Here is a 22,889-nt window from a genome sequence, read left to right on the forward strand (position 1 = left end):
TGGGGTGCATCCTTACCACATCAGTCAGATGTCAAAAGGCAGCACGTAAATTGAATAAGGGAAGGAAAATGCCGGGCGGCCTCATTCATGTCCGGCATGTTCCGCTATTATTGAAAGGAAATTGAGAAATTACAGACAGTACTGCCTACTAGCTTCGCAATGCCCCATCCTAGGGCAATCCGCAAAGACTTCCTCAGTGTGCTGTCAAGTCTGTGTTAAATGAATTCTCGGTCCAGCATTTTTTTTTCTTTTATTTTTTTTTTGAGATGGAGTCTCACTCTGTCGCCCAGGCTGGAGTGCAGTGGCACGATCTCGGCTCACTGCAACCTCTGCCTCCCAGGTTCAAGCAGTTCTCCTGCCTCAGCCTCCCGAGTAGCTGGGACTACAGGTGCCCACCACCATGCATGGCTACTTTTTCTATTTTTTTCTTAGTAGAGATGGGGTTTCACCATGTTGGCCAGGCTGGTCTCGAACTCCTCACCTCAGGTGATCCGCCCGCCTTGGCCTCCCAAAGTGCTGGGATGACAGGTGTGAACCCCTGCTGCTGGCCAGTTAAGATTATTTTAAGGATAACTTGATATTGTGCACTTCAAAGTTCTCCATGGATTGAGCTGGTCAAGCAATGCTTAATTTTCAAGTAACTACCCACCTACTGCTGTGCCTTTCTTCCCCACAGCCATTCATCTTTGTTCCTGTCTCCATGGGGCTCAGGGTTTCTCAACCTCAGCACTTGGCAGCTGGATGGTTTCTCCCTGGTCGAGGCTGGTCTGTGCATTCCAGGATGTCCAGCAGCACTCCTGGTCTTTACCATCCCCTCAAGACTGGACAAACAACCCTGGGGGAAAAACTGCCCCAGTTGAGAACCACTGTCCTAGTTCCATGCACTCTGCTCTCCTGGGACACACCCCTCTTCAGCTCCCCCGCCTGGAACACCTTTGATCCCATCTTTACCTACTAATTCCCACTCTACCATCTGGAGCTCGTCCGGACGCCACCTCCTCTGAGCAACTACTTTGAGGCCAGGCGCAATGTCTCACACCTGTAATCCCAGCACTTTGGGAGGCTAAGGTGGGAGGACCACTTGAGGCCAGGAGTTCAAGACCAGGCTGGGTAAGATGGAGAAATTTCATCTTTACAAAAAATACAGAAATTAGCCAGGACGGTAGTGCACACCTATAGTTCCAAGCTGAGGTGGGAGGACTGCTTGAAACTGGGAGGTCGAGGCTGCAGTGAGCCATGAGGGCACCACTGCACTCCAGCCTGGGTGACAAAACAGACTGTCTCAGAAAAACAAAAACAAAACAAAAAAACTACTCTGAGAGTCATTTCTTCCTATCCCCTCCCTGCAAAGAAGGAAGGACAGGGCTGGGATTCTGCCTCTGTGCATTCCTTTTTTTTTTTTTTTTTTCTTTTTTTTTGAGACAGAGCCTTGCTCTGTCGCCCAGGCTGGAGTGCAGTGGCACGATCTTGGCTCACTGCAACCTCTGCCTCCCGGGTTCAAGTGATTCTCCTGCCTCAGTCTCCCGAGTAGCTGGGATTACAGGCACCCACCACCATGCACGGCTAATTTTTGTATTTTTAATAGAGACGCGGTTTCACCATGTTGGTCAGGCTCGTCTTGAACTCCTGACCTCAGGTGATCCACCTGCCTCAGCCTCCCAAAGTGCTGGGATTACAGGCGTGAGCCACCGCGCCCGGCCTGTGCATGCTTTTCTTACAGCACCTTTTATATTAATAGTACTATAACTGTCTCCTTACTTTGCTTAATACTCCATCTATCCATCCATTAATTCAACAAATATTGATGTGCTGGGTACAAAAAATAAGACCCTGAGAGAGACACCTGGATGCCTGCTCTCCTGAGCTCATATTCTCGTGAGGGAGGATGATCAATAAGCAACAATAAACAAGAAAATGGCAGGTATTAGTGAGAGCTGCAAAGAAGATACAGCTTGCTTCTCTCTCCCGCAGGAGATTTAGCTCCTTGAGGGCAAAGACTGATTCACTCATGATTATATCGTCAGGAATTAGCGCTGAGCCTTAAAAAACAAAACCACGGATTCCGCACTTTCCTCCTTTCTCTCCTCTCTGTTACGGAGATTTAGGTACAGGGTTTCTTTTCCTGGGAGACAATAAAAAAAGCTTCCTGCAGGGAGGGTCTTGCCCAGTTGATAAATTTTACAAGCTGGGGGCGGTGGTGCACGCCTGTAGTCCCAGCTACTAGGGAGAATGAGGCAGGAGGATCGCCTGAGCCCAGGAGTTCGAGGCTGCAGTGAGCTATGATCATGTCGTTGCACCCCAGCCTGAGTGACAGAGCGAGACCCTGTCTCTAAATTAATTATTTTCACAAAGGAAATCAAAGGGCTTTTGTTAAAGTAAATGATATTCTCAAGCTATAGAGTTTAACACTAAAACTTTTCTGAGGGCCGGGCGTGGTGGCTCATGCCCGTAATCCCAGCACGTTGGGAGGCCGAGGCGGGCAGATCTCCTGAGGTCAGGAGTTTGAGACCAACCTGACCAACATGGAGAAACCCCGTCTCTACTAAAAATACAAAATTAGCGGGGTGTGGTGGTGCATGCCTGAAATCCCAGCTACTTGGGAGGCTGAGGCAGGAGAATCACTTGAACCCGGGGGGCAGAGGTTGTGGTGAGCCAAGATTGCGCCATTGCACTCCAGCCTGGGCAACAAGACCGAAACTCCGTCTCAAAACAAAAAAAGGAAAAAAAACACAAACTTTCTGAAGATATAGCCAAAAAGCTTATGAAGAGAGATAGCATTTTATAGACAGAGAAATGGAGGCCTGGAAATGGTGAGCTGCCCAAGGCCACAATGCCAGGAACCCAGAGGTGACCATCTGGCTTCAGAGCCCACTCTTCCCCACCAGATTCCCAGCTCTTGCAGGAACAGAGAGGCACGAGGAAGGTACAAACATCAGGAGGAAATCTCTTTCCTCCCAGGAGGCTGTTGGCAAACCATGGCATCAGGATCCTCCCAGGGTGGGAAGGGAGGGTGGTGAGTTTATTTACAAGCAAAATGAATCTGCCCGTTAAAGGAGAAGAAACATGAATGATACTAGTTTTTCAAATTCTTACCACTGGGACTGGCCCTAAACTTTAGCACTTTATTAAAAAGCCAAAAACCACTCAAAAGCTAACATCTACAGAGAAGACGGCCAAAAAAAAAGTACCTTTTTTTTCTCTTCATGGAAAGTTTTCTAATATTTAAAAGCTCAGGATTATTCTGCAGAGACGTTAAAAATGACCCAATCTGCAGGGCTGGAAGCATCTTCTGGGAGGCAGGGGAGTTTTGAGAGAAAAGTGTGGACTTTATGAAAAGATAGATCTGTATTCTTTTTTTTTTTTTTTTTTGGATGGAGTTTAAGCTCTTTTTGCCCAGCCAAGAGTGCAATGGCACGATCTTGGTTCATTGCAACCTCCACCTCCCGGGTTCAAGTGATTCTCATGCCTCAGCCTCCCGAGTAGCTGGGATTGCAGGCATCCACCACCACGCCTGGCTTATTTTTGTATTTTTAGTAGAGATGGGGTTTCACCATGTTGGCCAGGATGGTCTCGATCTCCTGACCTCACTTGATCTGCCCGCATCGGCCTCCCAAAGTGCTGGGATTACAGGCATGAGCCACGGCGTCCGGCCAGATAGATCTGCATTCTCATTTGTATCCAGTAAACCCCTCTGAGCCTCGACGTCACCCTCTGCAACATGCAGGGATCCGTGGGGGGAGATGATCTCTACATGAAATGGAATAACAGTATCTGGCACAAAGGCAGACACTTAATCAACGCTAGCTCCTTTCCTCTCCGCAGTTTATTCCGGGGAAGAACTCTGGCCTGGGAAACAGCAGACCTGGTCCAACTCCCGGCTCTGCCAGATCCCAAGTGACTCAAATGCTTCAGCTGCCCTGACCTCTGCTTCCTCGTTACTAAAATGAAAAGCACGGGATCTACCTCCCACAACAGTCATGGGATTCAAGGACACCAGGACACCTCCCCCATGAAAACCAGGGCAATGAATTCAAACAAAGCATATTAACTAAATCTAAATCTAAATCTAAATCGATGGCATTTTGTCCCACAAACACTCAGCCTGAAAGTCCCCCCCTCAGCTTGCTGTTTGTTTTTTTGTTTTGTTTTGTTTTTTGGAGATGGGATATCGCTCTGTCGCCCAAGCCGCAGTGCAGTGGCGCAATCTCAGCTCACTGCAACCTCTGCCTACTGGGTTTAAGTGATTCTCCTGCCTCAGCCTCCTGAGTAGTTGGGCTACAGGTACCCACCATCATGCCCAGCTAATTTTTGTATTTTCAGTAGAGACGGGGTTTCGCCACGATGGCCAGGCTGGTCTCAAACTCCTGACCTCAGGTGATCCACCTGCCTCAGCCTCCCAAAGTGCTGGGATTGCAGGTGTGAGCCACCGCACCCGGCCTCAGCTTGCTGTTTAAACATGGTCTCATGCAGAGCCATCTGCCTGTGAGCTGGACAGCGACACGGTCCAGGGTTCCAGCCCTCCAGGGTCATCTCCCAAAAATACCCTCGGGTGTTTGTCCCAGCTAGTGAGTCAGGACTGCACCTGATACCAGGGAACAGTGTTGCTGCTATCAGGGCATCTCTCGCCAGTTTCATTATTCACGGCTCCCACTCGCACGACGGACTCACGTCCGCCGTCCATTCCAGACATAAGCCAACGCTCGCTCTGGCGTTCTCAGAAACCGTTCCGGTAACAGAAAAAGCTTTTTAACTTCCCGTGAGATCCATGAGGATCCGTGAGGTTGACACTTCAAGTAGAAGGCACGAGAATGTCCTTCTGAACCTGAAAATCACGGTGAAGGTCCTCGGGACATCTACATCGAGGCAGAAACAGATTTACTAGGGAGAAGGCAGTGGAGAGAAAAAGGCGACACAAGAAAAGATGCTGCCTCACTGGGCCATCCTGCCCCGTCCCTCCCCCAAACACAAGAAAAGATGCTGCCTCACTGGGCCATCCTGCCCTGTCCCCTCCCCCAAAAGGTGAGCAGAGAAAGCTTTTTAAAGGCAACTGTCACTCAGTGGCAATGCCACTGGCTTTCTAGGACTTACTTTCTTCCCTCCAAACCTGTTTACGAAGGAGACGTGAGGAAAAAAGGTAAGAGTCACACAGAACAAGCACCACGACAGCACCCCCCATCATCAGCCCCTCCCATCATTCCATCCACCACCCCGGTACTCACACTATTTTAACACAACACAATGGCCTCTGCCCATCATTTTTTTTTTTTTTTTTAAGACTGACTTTCGCTCTTGTCACCCAGGCTGGAGAGCAATGGCGCGATCTCAGCTCACTGTAACCTCCGCCTCCCGGGTTCAAGCGATTCTCCTGCCTCAGCTTCCCAGGTAGCTGGGATGCACCATCACGTCTGGCTAATTTTTTATATTTTTAGTAGAGATGGGCTTTCTCCATGTTGGTCAGGTTGGTCTCGAACTCCTGAACTCAGGTGATCCGCCCACCTCGGCCTCCCAAGGAGCTGGAATTACAGGCTGAGCCACTGCACCCAGCCTCCCCTCCCATCATTGCATCAACCACCCTGGTACCCACAATATTGAACACAATGTATAACTATAACAACAACAATAATAAAAGCAGCTAACAGTTATGAGGTGCTCACCTCTTCAATTCTCCTACAAGTTTTTTTGTTTTTTGTTTTTGTTTTGAGACAGAGTCTCGCTCGGTCACCCAGGCTGGAGTGCAGTGGTGCCATCTTGGCTCACTGCAACCTCCTCTTCCCGTGTTCAAGCGATTCTCCTGCCTCAGCCTCCCGAGTAGCTGGGATTACAGGCGCCCGCCACCATGCCCAGTCTTTGTTTTTTGATCTATGCTTTTTCTTTTTTTGAGACAGGGTCTCGCTCTGTCACCCAGGCCGGAGTGCAGTGGTATGATCACAGCTCACTGCAACCTCTGCCTCCCAGGCTCAAGCAGATTCTCCCACCTCCACCTCCTGAGTAGCTGGGACTACAGGCGTGCCCTACCACACCCAGCTAACTTTAAAATTTTTTGTAAAGACGGTGTTTTGCCTTGTTGCACAGGCTGGTCTCAAACTCCTGGGCTCAAGTGATCCTCCTGCCTCAGCCTCCCAAAGTGCTGGGATTCCAGGCGTGAGCCAGCACACCCAGCCTCTGCTACAAGTTCTATACATATGGGCTCACTTAGTACCCACGACAACCCTTTGAGGTATTATTATCCCCATTTTCCAGATAGAACACTGAGGTTCAGAGAGGCTAAGGAGCTGCCGGAAGTCATACAACGTATTATGACCGCAGCCAAAGGGCCTGACGCCTGCCTTCATTCAGGGTAGACCAAATCCCCACTGGGGCGGCCCCTTCCGAAGCCAACCTCACCCCCCACGGGCAGATTCCTAAGAAAATTCACGCTCCCTTGTTTGTGGTAAAAGTCACTAGTCTGTGGACAAGGAGGAGTTAAGGCTACATTTGTAGACGCAGAACCAAGTTTTCTGAGTTTTGTGGGCTGAAGTCAGACTTGTAGCATTAACTTTAACGTAAATTTTTTTGGAGGTGATTCATGTAGAATTCCTGCCAAGAATTTTCATAATTAGACTGAATAAGGCCAAACTCTGTCTGTACATGCCTCACCGCGTCGACTGCCCTAAGAGTTCCTCTGCAGCCCCAGCAAAGCCTGGGGAAGGGCTGGCCGAGCGGGCTTCCAAAACTCCCAGGCTGTAAGCGGGGCTTGCTGCGAAGAGCGGGACCTGCGGGCTGCCCGGACGTCGGACGCCGTCCGGCTTCCATCCGACTGACCGGCCCCAGTTCTATGGTGCCCCGTGGCCACTAAGGACAAAAGGAAAGGACACACACGTCGGAAAAAGCTTATAAAACAAGAGCCTTTCCCAGCGGCCTGCTTTCCGAGGGCTGTAAAGTCTCTCTCTCTCTGATGTGGTGATTTTCAGCATTTTTCTCCCCACTTTGACCCAACACATTCCCATCAGTAACAGGAACTCAGTTTGTTTTTGAGACACAGCCTCGCTCTGTCACCCGGGCTGGGGTGCAATGGTGCCATCTCGGCTCACTGCAACCTCTGCCTCCCGGGTTCAAGCGATTCTCCTGCCTCAGCCTCCTGAGTAGCTGGGATTACAGGCGCATGCAATCACATCCAGCTAATTTTTGTATTTTTAGTGGAGATGGGGTTTCACCATCTTGGCCAGGCTGGTCTCGATCTCCTGACCTCAGGTGATCCGCCCACCTCGGCCTCCCAAAGTGCTGGGATGACAGGCGTGAACCACCATGCCCGGCCCTTGGCAGTATTTTTTAAGGTAAGGGAAGAATACACATCTTTACTCCTCACCCTTAGAGAAGCAGAGTCTGTATAGCAGGGGGACATGAAGGGTTTGGCAAAGCCCCCTGCAAGGTCTGTTTCCCGTCTTCCGCTCCTCTTCAGACACAAGCGTGTGTGCCACATTCACACTCCTACACCCACAACTACGGATCTAACACACAGTCCCCAAACATACACTCTGCCAATGAATCAAGACTTACCTGGAAGGCTATGTCATTAAAATCACAGGAATTATATTAAAATTCTAAAATAGGCCAGGTGCGATGGCTCACACCTGTAATCCCAGTATTTTAGAATGCCGAAGCAGGCAGATTGCTTGAGCCCAAGAGTTCGAGACCAGCTGGGCGACAGCAAGACCCTGTCTGTAAATGTAAACATATATATATATATAGATGCCGGGCATGGTAATGCACACACATAGTTTCAGCTATTCAGGAGGTGGGAAAATCCCTGGAGCCCAGGAGCTAAGAGGCTGCAGTGAGCTAAGAATGCACCACCACACTCCAGTCCAGGTGACAGAACGAGATCCTGTCAGTTAAAAGTAAAAAAAGTGAAATAAAGAATGTATAAGTTTCTTAAAGCAGTCTTCAAAACAGAAAGGGAAGTTTAAAGCAACCTGCTGCCCCAAAATGGAGGGGTGCTCTTACAGGCTAGAACGCAGTAAAATATGAGACATGTTACCGATACAAGACAGAAATCATGCTATTGCAAATCACAGAAAATAGTTCTAGGCCAGTGCCGTTCAACAGAAATGTAATGTAAGCCACATGTATCATCTTAAATTTCTTAACAGTGAAAGGTAAAAAGGGTTGGGCATGGCATGGCGGCTCACACTTGCAATCCCAGCACTTTGACAGGCTGAGGCGGGAGGACTGCTTGAGCCCAGGAGTTTGAAATCAGCCTGGGCAACAAAGCGAGACCCTACCTCTACAAAAAATTTAAAAATTAGCTGGGCATGGTGGCATGTGCCTGTGGTCCCAGCTACTCAGGAGGTTGGGGTAGGAGGATCGCTTGAGCCCAGGAGTTTGAAATCAGCCTGGGCAACAAAGCGAGACCCTACCTCTACAAAAAATTTAAAAATTAGCTGGGCATGGTGGCATGTGCCTGTGGTCCCAGCTACTCAGGAGGTTGGGGTAGGAGGATCGCTTGAGCCCAGGAGGCAGAGGTCGCAGTGAGCCACAATCGTGCCATTGTACTCCAGCCTGGACTACAGAGTGAGACCTTGTCTGAAAAAAAAAAAAAAAGGTAAAAAGGTACAGGTGAAGTTAATCTTAATATATTTTAACCCAATACATCTGAAATATGATCATTTTGACATGTAACCAACATAAACGAATAGTAATAGGACATATTACATTCCTTTCATCATATCTGGGTCTCGGGGGCCTGATGCACTTTCTACCTTCAGCGCATCTTGATGTAGACTTGCCTCGTTCTCAGGTACCTGCTTCACAGCCGTGAGAAGCTAGTGGCGGCCCCTGGACCACACAGCTCTGGGAAATGGCACCATACAGTTAAGAAGTGTCCAGGGTTCTACTTACTTCTAAACTGTGTATTTTTGAATGACTGGCCTGGAATTAATAAATAAATACTATGTTTTTTAAAGTTTTTTTTTTAAAGAAAAATGTCTGTAGTTCCCACCTGCCCATTTCCAGTTAAACAGCTCTGGTCAAGTCACTTAACCTTCTTGAGCTTGAGGGTCATAAAACTCAAATGAAGGTGAAAAAACGCCAACACAACTTCCTCACAAGGCTGTCTCGAGGTTCATGTATTATAATGCAGAAGGAAGTGTTTTGGGGTTTTTTTGGTTTCTGGGTTTTTTTTTTTTTGAGACAGTCTCACTCTGTCACCCAGGCTGGAGTGCAGCAGTGCAATCTCGGCTCCCTGCAACCTCCACCTCCCGGGTTCAAGCGATTCTCCTGCCTCAGCCTCCTGAGTAGCTGGGACTACAGGCACCCACCACCACGCCCGGACAACTTTTTTTTTTTTTAGTGGAAATCAGGTTTCATTATGTTGGCCAGTCTGGTCTCGAACTCCTGACCTCAGGTGATCCGCCCGCCTCAGCCTCCCAAAGTCAGGCTGGGATTACAGGCGTGAGCCACCGTGCCCAGCTGGGAAGTGTTCTGTATAGTCCCATGCAAATGCCAGTTATTGCTATTCCAGTTACTTTAAGAGACTAGATCATCCTCAAACAGCAGCAGCATCTTTTCTTTGGTCTATAAACATTTTGCACACACCTGTCCTTCCTTCCCAGAGGCACAAAAACAGTGAGAAACACACATCAACAGTCCCCCAGTACAGTTACCATGTCAGAAGCTGTAAACCCACTTTACAAGAAAAATCTCAGCCCAATTTCCAAGTAATCTTTTTTTGGGGGACGGGGGGGAGGGTTATCTCCAAGAGAATTAATTAGACTCGTAAACAAAGATGGAGAAAAACATCCCTCCTTGCCCGACCCAACCTATCTTGTTCCCTTTCCTGCAGCCTCTGGCTCTTCAGAAGGGTTAGCGAATTACCTGTGAATTTAGGTGATTGCTTCTTGCAATATTTTAGGATTGTGAAGAGAAGTGATGTCTCAATACCTTTTTTTTTTTTAAAACAAAGTCTCACTTGGTCACTCAAGCTGGAGTGCACTGGAGTGATCTCAGCTCACTGCAAGCTCCACCTCCCGAGTTCAAGTGATTCTCCTGCCTCAGCCTCCCTAGTACCTGGGATTACAGGTGCCCACCACCACGCCAGGCTAATTTTTGTATTTTTAGTAGAGATGGGGTTTCACCATGTTGGCCAGGATGGTCTTGAACTCCTGACCTCAGGTGATCCTCCCTCCTTGGCCTCCCAAAGTCCTGACATTATAGGCGTGAAAACACTGTGCCTGGTCTGAAATACAGTAATGTTCGGTGGGCCCGGCCTGGAATATGGTAATGTTTAGCAGGTGATTTACCCACGGATTGGTCCTTTTTTCAGATGTTGGATCTGTAGGATTCTCAAGTTGACATAGGCATGTCTTCAGACACTGCAACTTTCATAAATGGCCACAAAATATAATGGATGGCAGAAAACAAGGGAGGTGGGTTCTGTCCTCTCGAAACCAGTTGCATCTATCTTTGTTGGCTTCATGCTTGAACTGCCAAAGTGGACACTCGGTGGCCCAGGCTCGCTGCCAACTCATGTAACGGGCTCAGCAGCGCTCCGTCCCTGAACCTGGGAGCTCTCAGTTCAACCTCCCAGAGTACACCCAAGTCTCCCTCTCTAGAGACACCTGTGGTCCTGTTCAAAGGCATTCCTGCTTTAGGACCTAAAGGTTCCAAGAAAAAAAGGGTCCCAACATTCTGAAACAGAACATAATCATAATAAGTTTTTCTTTCTTAACTGAGTGTTCCCCAGAGACGGCTCACAGGAAGGGTACGCTATAAAGGAAGAACAATGTCCTCAATTCTGACCCCTGATTTTTCTCCTCTAGTCTCTAATTGGGTTACTTCAAAAACCCATGTTCTAGCCAGGCACGGTGGCTCACGCCTGTATTTCCAGCACTTTGGGGGGCTGAGGCAAGCGGATCATGAGGTCAAGAGTTTGAGACCAGCCTGGCCAACATGGTGAAACCCCATCTCTACTAAAAATACAAAAATTAGCCAGGCGTGTTGGTGGGAGCCTGTAATCCCAGCTACTTGGGAGGCTGAGGCAAGAGAATCCCTTGAACCTGGGAGGTGGATGTTGCAGTGAACTGAGATTGTGCCGTTGCACTCCAGTCTGGGCAACAGAATGAGACTCTGTCTCAAAGGAAACAAAACAAAACAAAAAACCCATGTTCTACTTTTTTGGACCGAAGCCATTATGGTTAAACCAAATAGTCCACGGCAGTGGATCCCAAACATGTACCAAAAGCCCCCTGCAGAGCGCTTCAGGGTTATCACAAAGCTCCTTCCATCCCATGAGCACCAACAACTGTCTTCAGACCAAAAATTCAAAACTACAGGTGCCATTAGATGTAGGATCCATGAAACCTTTGCCTCATGTTTTAAACACTGAAAACCACGACTAGCACTTTTAATAATACACTCCCGGCTGGGTGCGGTGGCTCACACCTGTAATCCCAGCACTTTGGGAGGCCGAGGCAGGCAGATCATGAGGTCAGGAGTTTGAGACCAGCCTGGCCAACATGGTGAAACCCCCGTCTCTACTAAAAATACAAAACAAATTAGCCGGGTGTGGTGGCACTTGTCTGTAGCCTCAGCTACTCGGGGGCAGGAGAAGTGCTTGAACCTGGGAGGCAGAGGTCGCAGTGAGTCGAGATCACACCACTGCACTCCAGCCTGGGCGACAGAGTGAGACTTCGTCTCAAAAAAAAAAAAAAAAAAAAAAAATACACTCCCTGCCAGCAGTCTGTCCTAGTCAAACGAGAAGAACACATCTCAAAATTTTTTTTTAAGTGACAGAATAATGAAGATTAAACAAGAAACATCTTGGGTTTGGTTCTTCACTTTTAATCTCATAAAACATTGCAAAATCTGAAATTACAAACACATATAAATTTAAACATTACACAACCAGTGCTCGGCATGAAACAGAGAGATTTTATATTTATTCTTCAGTGGTACCAAATAGAGGAATAGCATTCCCTTAGAATAAAGTCTCAGTGTAACATCTGGACAGACGTGCACTGTTGAGAAAAAACAATCAAGCCCCCGAAAACCTGTTCTGACGTGAGAATGTTCACAAAAGACAGCACTTCTCGACTTCTGCTGATAAGCTTGTGTTCCAAAGGAAATGAATCTTTTTTTTTTTTTTTTTTTTTTGAGACGGAGTCTTGCTCTGTCGCCCAGGCTGGAGTGCAGGGGCACGATCTCCGCTCACTGCAACCTCTGCCTCCCGGGTTCATGCCATTCTCCTGCCTCAGCCTCCCGAGTAGCTGGGGTTACAGGCGTGAGCCACCACGCCCGGCCTAATTTTTTTTATTTTTAGTAGAGACGGGTTTCACCATGTTAGCCAGGAGGGTCTGGATCTCCTGACCTCGTGATCCGCCCGCCTCGGCCTCCCACAGTGCTGGGATGATGGGCGTGAGCTACCGCGCCCGGCCGGAAATGAGTCTTAAGCAACTGCTGGGAGTGATGCCTCTGAAGTGGACTAACGGGAAACAGCGCGTGACAGAGGACAACGTCTTAAAAAACGCTGGTGAGTGATATCGCCTTTAATATCTGTATCTGTCCACTATGGATCTTATGAAAGAATCATGAAATACTTCTAACATAAAGGCAGTTTATTTGCCAAGAGAACAATCTTAAATCTCCTAAAAGCTCCATCCAGTTCTAGGTTGAAGCAACATGCTACACCTCCTAAATCAAACAACCTATGACTCAAATTCTAATCTTGGCCAGGCCTGGCAGCTCACGCCTGTAATCCCAGCAGTTGGGGAGGCCGAGGCAGGCGGATCACCTGAGACCAGCAGACGGAGACCAGCCTGGCCAACAGGGCGAGACCCTGTCTCTACTAAAAATACAAAAATGAGCCAGGCGTGGTGGCGGACACTGGTAATCCCAGCTACTCGGGAGGCTGAGGCAGGAGAATCGCTTGAACCCGGGAGGCGGAGGTTGTGGTGAGCCGAGATCGCGCCACTGCACTCCAGCCTGGGTGACAGAGTGAGACTCCATTAAAAAAAAAAAAAAAAAAGTTCTAATCTTTGTAAGTGGCATAGACAGACAAAATGTTTTCCAAATGCTGTAGGATATATATTTTTTAAAGCTCTCAATGTATAATATTGTCTGGAGGGTTTTTATTTGTTTTTTGGAAGAATTTATCATCCGTTCCAAGTTAGAGTTCACTTGCTACAAATGCTCAGAACTGATGATGTTTTTTTAAAAAAGCAACATACTTTCTACGTACAGCATTATTGCTCCAATGAATTAATGCCAACAAATGTGCTCAGTATTGCTTCCAGATTCTTCAAGTAACTGTACTCCTTGGAATGGTCAACCCAGTCCCATCTGTCCTTGATTACTTAATTTGCAGTCACCGGGGAGTTCAAAATGACTTTTCCACAGCGAAGATGGAAGCACACCTGGGCAGCGGAACGAGTGATGTGGGCTCAGCTCACAGACCTTCTCACACAGGGATGTAACAGGCGGCAGAAAGAAGGAATTCCCTCCCCGCGAGAAGGCTTGGGAAGGACAGTCTCCATGTTCCGGGAGACTCTGGACTTTCAGGAAGATTCCTTCCTGCTCTAGCTTATCTTTTTTTAGCTTTTTTTTAAAGTATTTTTTTGCTGATTAACTCCACTCTGCCAATAGTGTGTCCTCTCAAAGGACTCCAAGTTCCCACAGTGCATATGTATCCAATTTTATTGCTTTGCACTTGATATACAGCTTTGTAACTGCTCAAGGCATATTTTTGTGAACATTATGTTTCTGTCTCCCATACTCTACTCTAAGCTTCTTAACAATAAAAATCATGCCCTGCCCCTGCTTGGGATTTTTAACTATGACTGCATTAAATCTATAAATTAATTTTAAAGAAATGACATCTTTACAATATTTTGTATTTCTAGCCAGGAACAGTCTGTTTCTCCATTAATGCAAGTCTTCTTTTTTTTTTTTTTTTTTTGAGACAGAGTCTCGCTCTGTCACCCAGGCTGGAGTGCAGTGGCGCGATCTCGGCTTGCTGCAAGCTCCGCCTCCCAGGTTCATGCCATTCTCCTGCCTCAGCTTCCTGAGTAGCTGGGACTACAGACGCCCAGCTAATTTTTTTTGTATTTTTTGTAGAGATGGTGTTTTACCGTGTTAGCCAGGATGGTCTCGATCTCCTGACCTTGTGATCCGCCCGTCTCAGCCTCCCAAAGTGTTGGGATTACAGCCGCCCACCACCACACCCGGCTAATTTTTGTATTTTTAGTAGAGATGAGGTTTCTTTCACCCTGTTAGCCAGGATGGTCTTGATCTCCTGACCTCGTGATCTGCCCGCCTCAGCCTCCCAAAGTGCTGGATTACAGGTGTGAGCCACAGGGCCCGGCCTTTTTTTTTTTTTTTTTTTTTAATGTCTAACCAAAGTTTCATAGTTTTCTCCAACTATAAAAATAAAATATGCACATAAAACATTTCACGTGAGTCTTTCTCCCTCCCCACATCCCAGTCTGGCCCTCAGGTAATCCCCTCAGTTAAGTAACTTCCAGACGATATTCATGCATATACTTCTTTTTTTTTTTTTTTTTGAGATGGACAGTCTCACTCTGTTGCCCAGGCTGGAGTACAGTGGCGCGATCTCGGCTCACTGCAACCTCTGCCTCCCAAGTTCAAGTGATTCTCCTGCCTCAGCCTCCCAAGAAGCAGGGATTACAGGCGCCCGCCACCACGCACGGCTAATTTTTGTATTTTTAGTGGAGATGGGGTTTTGCCATGTTGGCCAGGCTGGTCTTGAACTCCTAACATCAAGTGATCCGCCCACCTCAGCCTCCCAAAGTGCTGGGATTATAAGCGTGAGCCACCACACCCGGCCAAATACTCTATTTTTTAATCCACATTCGGTTGAAAAAAATCTGCATATAAATGGACCGGTGTAGTTAAAACCAACGTTGTTTGAGGGTCAACTGTATTTGTAAGATCTGTTGAGAAATTCCCAGAAATTGGACTGACAGGTCAAAAGGTCCACACATTTTTAACTGTGTTAAAACACTGCCAAAGACACCACATCAGATTACACTCCCCCAACTACGCAGGAGAGATCCCATCCACATCCTTGCCAACACCGTACATTATCAAATGTTCCTTTTGCCAGTTTAATAATCACATATTTCAAAAGTTGTGCTTCTTTAATTGCAAGCGGAACCAGGCATCTTTTCATGTTTATGTTTCTTTCTCTGTTCAAATTCTTTACCCAAATTGATTTTAAAAGCTCTTTATGCATTAAGAAAAAAAACAGGCCAGTGGGCAGTGGCTCACACCTGTAATCCCAGCATGAAGATTACATTTGGGAGGCCGATGCAGGCGGATCACCTGAGGTCAGGAGTTCGAGACCAGCCTGGCCAACATGGTGAAACCCCATCTCTACTAAAAATACAAAAAATTAGCCGGGCGTGGTGGTACATGTCTGTAATCCCAGCTACTTGGGAGGCTGAGGCAGGAGAATCGCTTGAACCCGGGAGATGGAGCTTGCAGTGAACCAAGATTACACCACCGCACTCCAGCCTGGGTGACAGAGTGAAACAAGGAAAGGAGAAAAGAGAAAGAAAAGGACAGAAAAAAGAAAGAAAGAAAAGAAAAATAGCACTTTTCTCTGTCATATACGTTGGAAATATCTTTTCTCACCCTAGAGTTTATCATTTCATCTGGTTTCTGGTATTTTGGACCATATAGAAGTTTTATATTATAGTCATCTCTTTTATAGTCACCAATAAAATCTAGATTAAGTCTCTGAACATAAATAGAGGCTAACTTCTTATTAGGAGAAGTAAAACAGAACAGAAAATTCATGAGTCACCAAAAATCCTTCCCAATTTTGTAAAATCTGGAAAATCCAACAGTTGATCACCAAACCACTGCCAGCTCCCAAATGACAGAACTCATCCACAGAGCACCCCCACAGCCCGGGATGGCCCATTTTCTCCTGGAGGCTGAAAAGTCCATTCGCTTGTCAGTTTTCCAGAGTCTGGGAACCCTTTTTGCCTCTAGCGCTGGCTTAGCTGTTTCAACACAGAAGTGATCACAGATGAAGATGTCGGCCCCTGCCCACAGCAGAGACTCCTCAACACGACAGCCAGAGAGCAACAGGCTGAGAAAGGAGAGTCGGTCAGTTTCCCAGAGACATCGTGGCACAACAGAGACCAAAGGAAAAGAGGATAAGGAGGCAGGTTCTCCACCTACCCCCACGTCCCCAGGCAATGCAGAGACCGGGACCGTTCTCAGATGACTTTTCTCTCCTGGCACCTGCTCTTTCTTATCCTTGTAGTAAAAGAGCAGACAAAAATGAAGCAGAAAAAAAAATGTTTAAACAATTGCCCTTTCCACCTACACTGGCATAAACTCACTTACTTAAGTGCAAGGACATTCATTATAACGGCGTGTCCTCCCAAACTCGTGGAAGATTTTAATTTTATTATTTATGTTTATTTTTATTTTTGAGACAGAGTCTCGCCCTGTCGCCCAGACTGGAGTGCAATGGCACGACCTCAGCTCACTGCAACCTCCAGCTCCTCAGTTCAAGTGATTCTCCAGCCTCAGCCTCCCGAGTAGCTGGGACTCCAGACACCCATCACCACACCCAGCTAATTTTTGTATTTTTAATAGAGACAGGGTTTCGCCACATTGGCCAGGCTGCTCCCGAACTCCCGACCTCAGGTGACTCACCTACCTCAGCCTCCCAAAGTGCTGGGATTACAGGCGCCCGCCACCACGCCCAGCTAATTTTTGTATTTTTAATAGAGATGGGTTTTCGCCACGTTGGCCAGGCTGGTCTCGCACTCCCGACCTCAGGTGACTCACCTACCTCAGCCTCCCAAAGTGCTGGGATTACAGGCACCTGCCACCACGCCCAGCTAATTTTTGTATTTTTAGTAGAAATAGGGTTTTACCGTGTTGGCCAGGCTGGTCTCAAACTCCTGACCTCAGGTGATCCACCCGCCACAGCCTCCCAAAGTGCTGGTATTACAGGCACAAGCTACCACGCCTGGCCAGAAGGAAGATTCTTTTTAAGGCGAGAAGTATGCAATGAGACAGTAGAGGTAAGGTCAAAGGCAAACACCGAGGTCTGTAATTGGCAGCACAAGCAAGGTTCCTAGAGGAGACAGGAATATACACAATTCAACAAACATGTATGAAATGCTACCTTGTGCTGAGCATCGAACCAGGCGGAGACAAAGATGAGGAGCAGAGACTCGCTTCTGACCTTCAAGGAGTCCACAGTCCATTGAGTGAGGTCATTAACTCAGCAAGCGAGTTAACAGGGAGAGTACCGTGATGTGGGAAGCAAGACTGTTGGGTGTAGAGGAGGCGGAGCTGGATGTGGGGAACCAGGGCTTCCCCTGGAGGAGCTGATGAGTGCGTGGAACCAACAGCACAGGCAAATAAAGAAAGCAGGTGAGATGAGTTTTCCTAAAATATTAAAGGGGATGAAATCGCAGACACTTGTACTGGAAAAATTTCAGAGTTGATTTTTTTTTTAGAGAAAGTCTCGCTCCATCACCCAGGCTGGAGTGCAGTGGTGTGATCTCGGCTCACTGCAACTTCTGCCTCCCAGGTTCAAGAGATTCTCCTGCCTCAGCCTCCCAAGGAGCTGGGAATACAGGCGCCCGCCACAACGCCAAGCTCATTTTTTGTATTTTTAGTAGAAATGGGGTTTCACCACGTTGGCCAGGCTGGCCTCGAACTTCTGACCTCGTGATAGGCCCACCTCAGCCTCCCAAAGTGCTGGGATTACAGGTGTGAGCCACCGCGCCCGGCCAGTTGAGGATTTTATAGTTGAGAATAAGTGGGATTACGATTAGCATGGCCTCTAGGAATTCCCTCTCTCTTACTTTCTGAGACTCCTTTCTGTCGCCCAGGCTGGAGTCATCTCGGCTCACTGCAACCTCCACCTCCTGGGCTCAGACAATCCTCCTGCCTCAGCCTCCCAAGTAGCTGGGACTACAGGAGTGTGCCATCACACCCAGCTAATTTTTGTATTTTTTTGTAAAGACTGGGTTTTGCCATGTTGCCCAGACTGGTCTCAAACTCTTGGGCTCAGGCAATCAACCTGCCTCAGCCTCCCAAAGTGCTGGGATTACAGACATAAGCCACCACACCTGGACTCTAGGAAATTATTTCTAAGAAAGGAGTAAAAGTGAGAATGAATGAGTACGTAGTGTAACGCTTCCTAGCTTTGGTGCAGGAGGAAAGTAAATAACAAGGATACCCCAGGGCTGGAAACTTGGCAATAAACCAAGAAGGCAGAGACCAGTTAGTGCAACACTAAAAGGCCTGACCACTTATGGGGCCAGAGCTGGGGCTTCCAGGTGAAACTTCCCCTAAAATGGGCGGCCACTTATGGTGTCAGAGCTGGGGCTTCCAGCTGCTCCCCCTCTCCCAGTTCTTTTGTCCTTGTCCCTAGAGTTTTGGTCTCCAAGCAATCGGTTCTGTGTTTTTGTTTGTAGGCTCAATTTTAAACCACATTTTGTAAAGGCACTTCTCGAAAGGCAAAGATAAAAACACTGAAGCTCTTAAGAGTGCCTGTCTGGCTGCCAAGCCATTGTTCTAGTCAAATGTCGAATGAAAAGGGAGAAACAGAATGATGATTGTATTTGAATTGCTTCCAAGGAAAAGTAAACTCCAGCAAAACTCTAGGCCCACTTTGCTAGAAATCCTGGCACGTCGGCAACAGAAATGGAGGCAGAAAATTGCATCTTTCAGAAAGCAGAGTATCAAACAGGAAAAGCCACAAGGAGTGAGGCGCTGTGAGGTTCCCGTGGTGCAGGACCCATTCTATCCTTTCTACTTCTTCCTGCTGAAAATGAGATTATTTAAAACAATTTAAAAGACAATTTTCCCTGCAAGGGGACTTTTGGAAATGAGTCAAAGTCAAATCCCTTGTTTTACGTAAAATTAACGTATGACATTTCAAAGTTACCGAACTAAAAAAAAGGAAAATAAATATAAACACATTCCAAAACTTAAAAATGAAGGAGATTTCAGACAGTCCCTCCTGGTAAAATGTGAAATTGCACCCCAGCTGCAGTAGCTACTGTAAATATCCAAGGAATCAGTTTTAAGTGTTTGGGGATCCCAGGGATCCCTGCAAAGCACTCAGGATTTTAACATTAAGCTCACAAATTACAGCAGCTGGCCGGGCACAGTGGCTCACGCCCGTAATCCCAGCACTTTTGGAGGCCGAGGCGGGTGGATCACCTGAGGTCTCCACTAAAAATACAAAAAACTAGCCAGGTGTGGTGGTGGACATCTGTAATCCCAGCCCCTTGGGGGGCTGAGGCAGGAGAATCACTTGAACCCGGGAGGTGGAGGTTGCAGTGAGCCGAGGTTATGCCATTGCACTCCAGCCTGGGCAACAGAGAGAAACTTCATCTCTAAAAAAAAATTACAGCAACCAACAGGCCTCTAGGTTAGTTACCACCCTAACCTCTTCGTTGTAAATTTTCAAACCACATTGAAGGTGGGTATTTTTGGTGGGTCTTTATCTTCATTCATTAATCACATTACCAGACATTCCCTGTGTGTCCTGTTCTGTTATACATGCTGGAGCTACAAATCAAACGTCTGCTTTGCCTCCAACAAGATTCCCTGTTCCTAAGTGAACCAAGGAATGAGGTGTTCCACGCCTGGGCTCACATCTTCTTTTTTTTATCTGTAGCCCAGGCTGGAGTGCACTGGCGCGACCTCGGCTCGCCGTGGCCTCCGCCCCGCGGGTTCAAGCGATTCTCCTGCCTCAGCCTCCCGAGCAGCTGGGACTACAGGCCCGCGCCACCACGCCTGGCTAATTTTTTGCATTTTTAGTAGAGACGGGGTTTCACCATGTTGGCCAGGCTGGTCTCGATCTCTTGACCTCGTGATCTGCCTGCCTTGGCCTCTGAAAGTGCTGGGCCTCCGAAAGAACAGGCGGGAGCCGCCGCTCACATCTTTACTCATGAACCTAAACTCACAGAGCAGCACCACACTGCCGTCTGTGGAAACCACACCAGCTCCTCCTCTTCCTTCTGGACCTGCTGTCCCACCCTACGCCCATTTTTTATCTCCACCCACTCTTTGAACTTAGCACTGGTGTCTACAGGCTCGATTCCCAGCTCTCCCACAAGAATGTGGCTCAGACGCACGTCACCATCTCAACCCAATGTAGGCCACCCGCTGCAGGCGAGCTTCCCTACCCAATCCGACCTCCTAGACGGACACCCCAGGTTCCAGCCCTACAAGGGGCGCGTACTGGCACAACAGGCGGGCGTGGCTCTCACTCCCCAGGAAGGCCTCGCAGAGGTGGGGACAAGGGCGGATGGGAAAGGGGATAAGTGACAGGAGAGGGGGGACTCCCGTTCCAAACAAAGGGGACTGCGTACTGGTGAAGAAGAATGTGGTCTGTATTCAGTTTTGTTGACGAGAACCCCTAATGGATAATAATAAAATGTTTACTGAACTCCTACTTTATGGAAGACACATGGCCCAGGGCAGGGCCCGGCACATCACAAAAACTCACTCTGTATTTGCAGCATAAAGGAAATCTCAGTTTCATTTTTAAAAGTTGTGTGTCTAAACCAGAAAATAACTCATAACATGATCCTACTAAGAAGATGGGCCAAAAACAGACAAAAGAAACACGAGAACACTCAATATAACCTCCCCCAAAACAACACAGCATTTTCCTCCTGTAATCAAACAATCACAAACCAGGCTGTGCTGGGCCTGGCCGATGTGCCAGAAACAGCCCCAGAACCCTGGGCCCAAAGGGGTCTGGTCTTGATTAAGATTATTTTCCTTTGTAACGTTCGCTTTGGAGGAAAAGGAGGGAGGGTCGGAAGGAAACGGGAGGAGCGCACGATCCATCAGCGAGTTTCATCTCCTTCGTGAACTGGACTCAGGGAGGCCGTGACTCCCATTTCCATTCGCCTCCTGAGTCAATCACTCACTTTCATTCCAGCTACTTTTTGTCTTAATTTCTTGACTTAAAAAGGGTTTGGTTGAGGCCGGGCGCAGTGGCTCATGCCTGTAATCCCAGAAAGTGAGGCCGAGGTGGGCGGATCACCTGAGGTCAACAGTTCAAGACCAGTCTGGCCAACATGACGAAAACCTGTCTCTACTAAAAATACAAAAATTATCCAGGCGCGGTGGTGGGCGGCTGTAATCCCAGCTACTCAGGAGGCTGAGGCACGAGAATCGCTTGCACCCGGGAGGCAGAGGCTGCAGTGAGCTGAGATCGCGCCACTGCACTCTAGCCTGGGAGACAGAGACTCAGTCTCCAAAAAAAAAAAAGGCCGGGGGTGGGGGGCGGATGTTTGTTGAATCCTTGGTGAATTTAAGGACTCAGAAAACAAAGTAAGTTAAACTACGTTTCCACAGCCTCCTTCCTCATTAAAAATGTCTCTGCAGCCAGGCAAGGTGGCATGCGCCTGTAGTCCCAGCTACTCGGGAGGCTGAGGCGGGAGGATCACTTGAGGCCAGGAGTTTGAGGCTGCAGTGAGCTATGATTGCACCACTGCACTCCAGCCTGGGCAACAGAGTAAGACCCTATCACTTTAAAAAAAAAAAATGTTTCAGCCAGGCTCGGTGGCTCACACCTGTAATCCCAGCACTTTGGGAGGCCGAGGGTGGATCACGAGGTCAGGAGATCGAGACCATCCCGGCTAACATGGTGAAAGCCCGTCTCTACTAAAAATACAAAAATTAGCCGGGTGTGGTGGCGGGCGCCTGTAGTCCCAGTTCCTCGGGAGGCTGAAGCAGGAGAATCGCTTGAACTAGGGAGGCAGAGGTTGCAGTGAGCCGAGATTGTGCCACTGTACTCCAGCCTGGTGACAGAGTGAGACTCTGTCTCAAAACAAACAAAAAAAAGGTTCTGGAATGATTATTCCAATTAAACAGCTTTTATTACAATACTCTGTCAATGCAGGGCAAGCAATCATTCCTTAAGATGCTAGAAAATGTGTTATTGTAACACGAGGAAAAAGGCCTGTAATCTCAGCACAACCAGAAATTGAAGTGGCAGTTTTGGGAGGACGCAGTCAAACGGCTTTCTACAGCACCTCCTCATATCGTGGGTTACAGAACCTACGTCGTCCTTGGAATCCCCGCATTCGTCCCATGCGGCCCTCAGACATGGGCTCTGGTTCAAGGTGGGAGACAGAGACGACACCAATCAGCCCTTACCAGGCAGTGCGTGGCTCCGGAACAACAACTGAAAATAATATTGGAACGCAGTCCAGAAAATACAACTAGGGGCAGAGCGGTCCGGCACAAAACACCAGGAAACGCTCTCCCTTCCATCATTCAATCTTGGTGGACCACACTGGTATGCGACCTCATCCAGCTACATAGCTACACCTCCCTCTTGTCACCTTGCAGACTGGTATTCACTAACCCCCAGGCCATGGCGGAAAATGCACCTTCCATCTCTCTCCGCCTCAGCCCCCACCGGCACCCTCGGTGCCTTCATCACCCATCCAGAGCAACTACCCACTTCCACGGCCTCCTCCATGTGAGGACCTCCACCTCCAACTCTCTTCGAGACACCACGCGGTGCAAATGTTTGTATTTTTGGTGGAGACAAGGTTTCGCCATGTTGCCCAGGCTGGTCTTGAACTCCTGGGCTCAAGCGATCAGCCCATCTCAGCCACCCAAAGTGCTGGGATGACAAGCACGAGCCATCACGCCCAGTCTACACCCCGAAATCCAACATTACAAACTTATCAATGCTGCCTCCTGTCATCTCCCCCCGCCCCTGGCTCCCGCTTTGACCTGGAGGAATCTGGCAACGTCAACATCATGTGATTGTTCAAATTCAGCCAAGGGGGCCGATGAGGTGCCCATGGGGCTCTCCTCCCAGCCCCGAGCACCTGGGGATACCTAGGCCCTCCTGTCATGCCCCCAAGGCCAATGTAGCC

The 22,889-nt window shown here is 48.2% G+C and overlaps 1 protein-coding gene and 1 long non-coding RNA gene across 2 annotated transcripts in view; one reads left to right on the forward strand and one right to left on the reverse strand.

Moving 5' to 3' along the window:
• Window positions 1-22,889, reverse strand: part of NXN (nucleoredoxin) — a 184,535-nt gene that overhangs the window by 100,872 nt on the left and 60,774 nt on the right. The gene's annotated exons all lie outside the window — the stretch shown is intronic.
• LOC134729482 (uncharacterized) lies at window positions 12,417-21,106 on the forward strand. Its single transcript, XR_010110597.1, has 2 exons — window positions 12,417-12,505; window positions 13,257-21,106. It is a non-coding gene; the product is annotated as an uncharacterized LOC134729482 (long non-coding RNA).

Source organism: Pan paniscus, chromosome 19 (assembly GCF_029289425.2).
Source record: "Pan paniscus chromosome 19, NHGRI_mPanPan1-v2.0_pri, whole genome shotgun sequence".
Taxonomy (NCBI): Eukaryota; Metazoa; Chordata; class Mammalia; order Primates; family Hominidae; genus Pan; species Pan paniscus.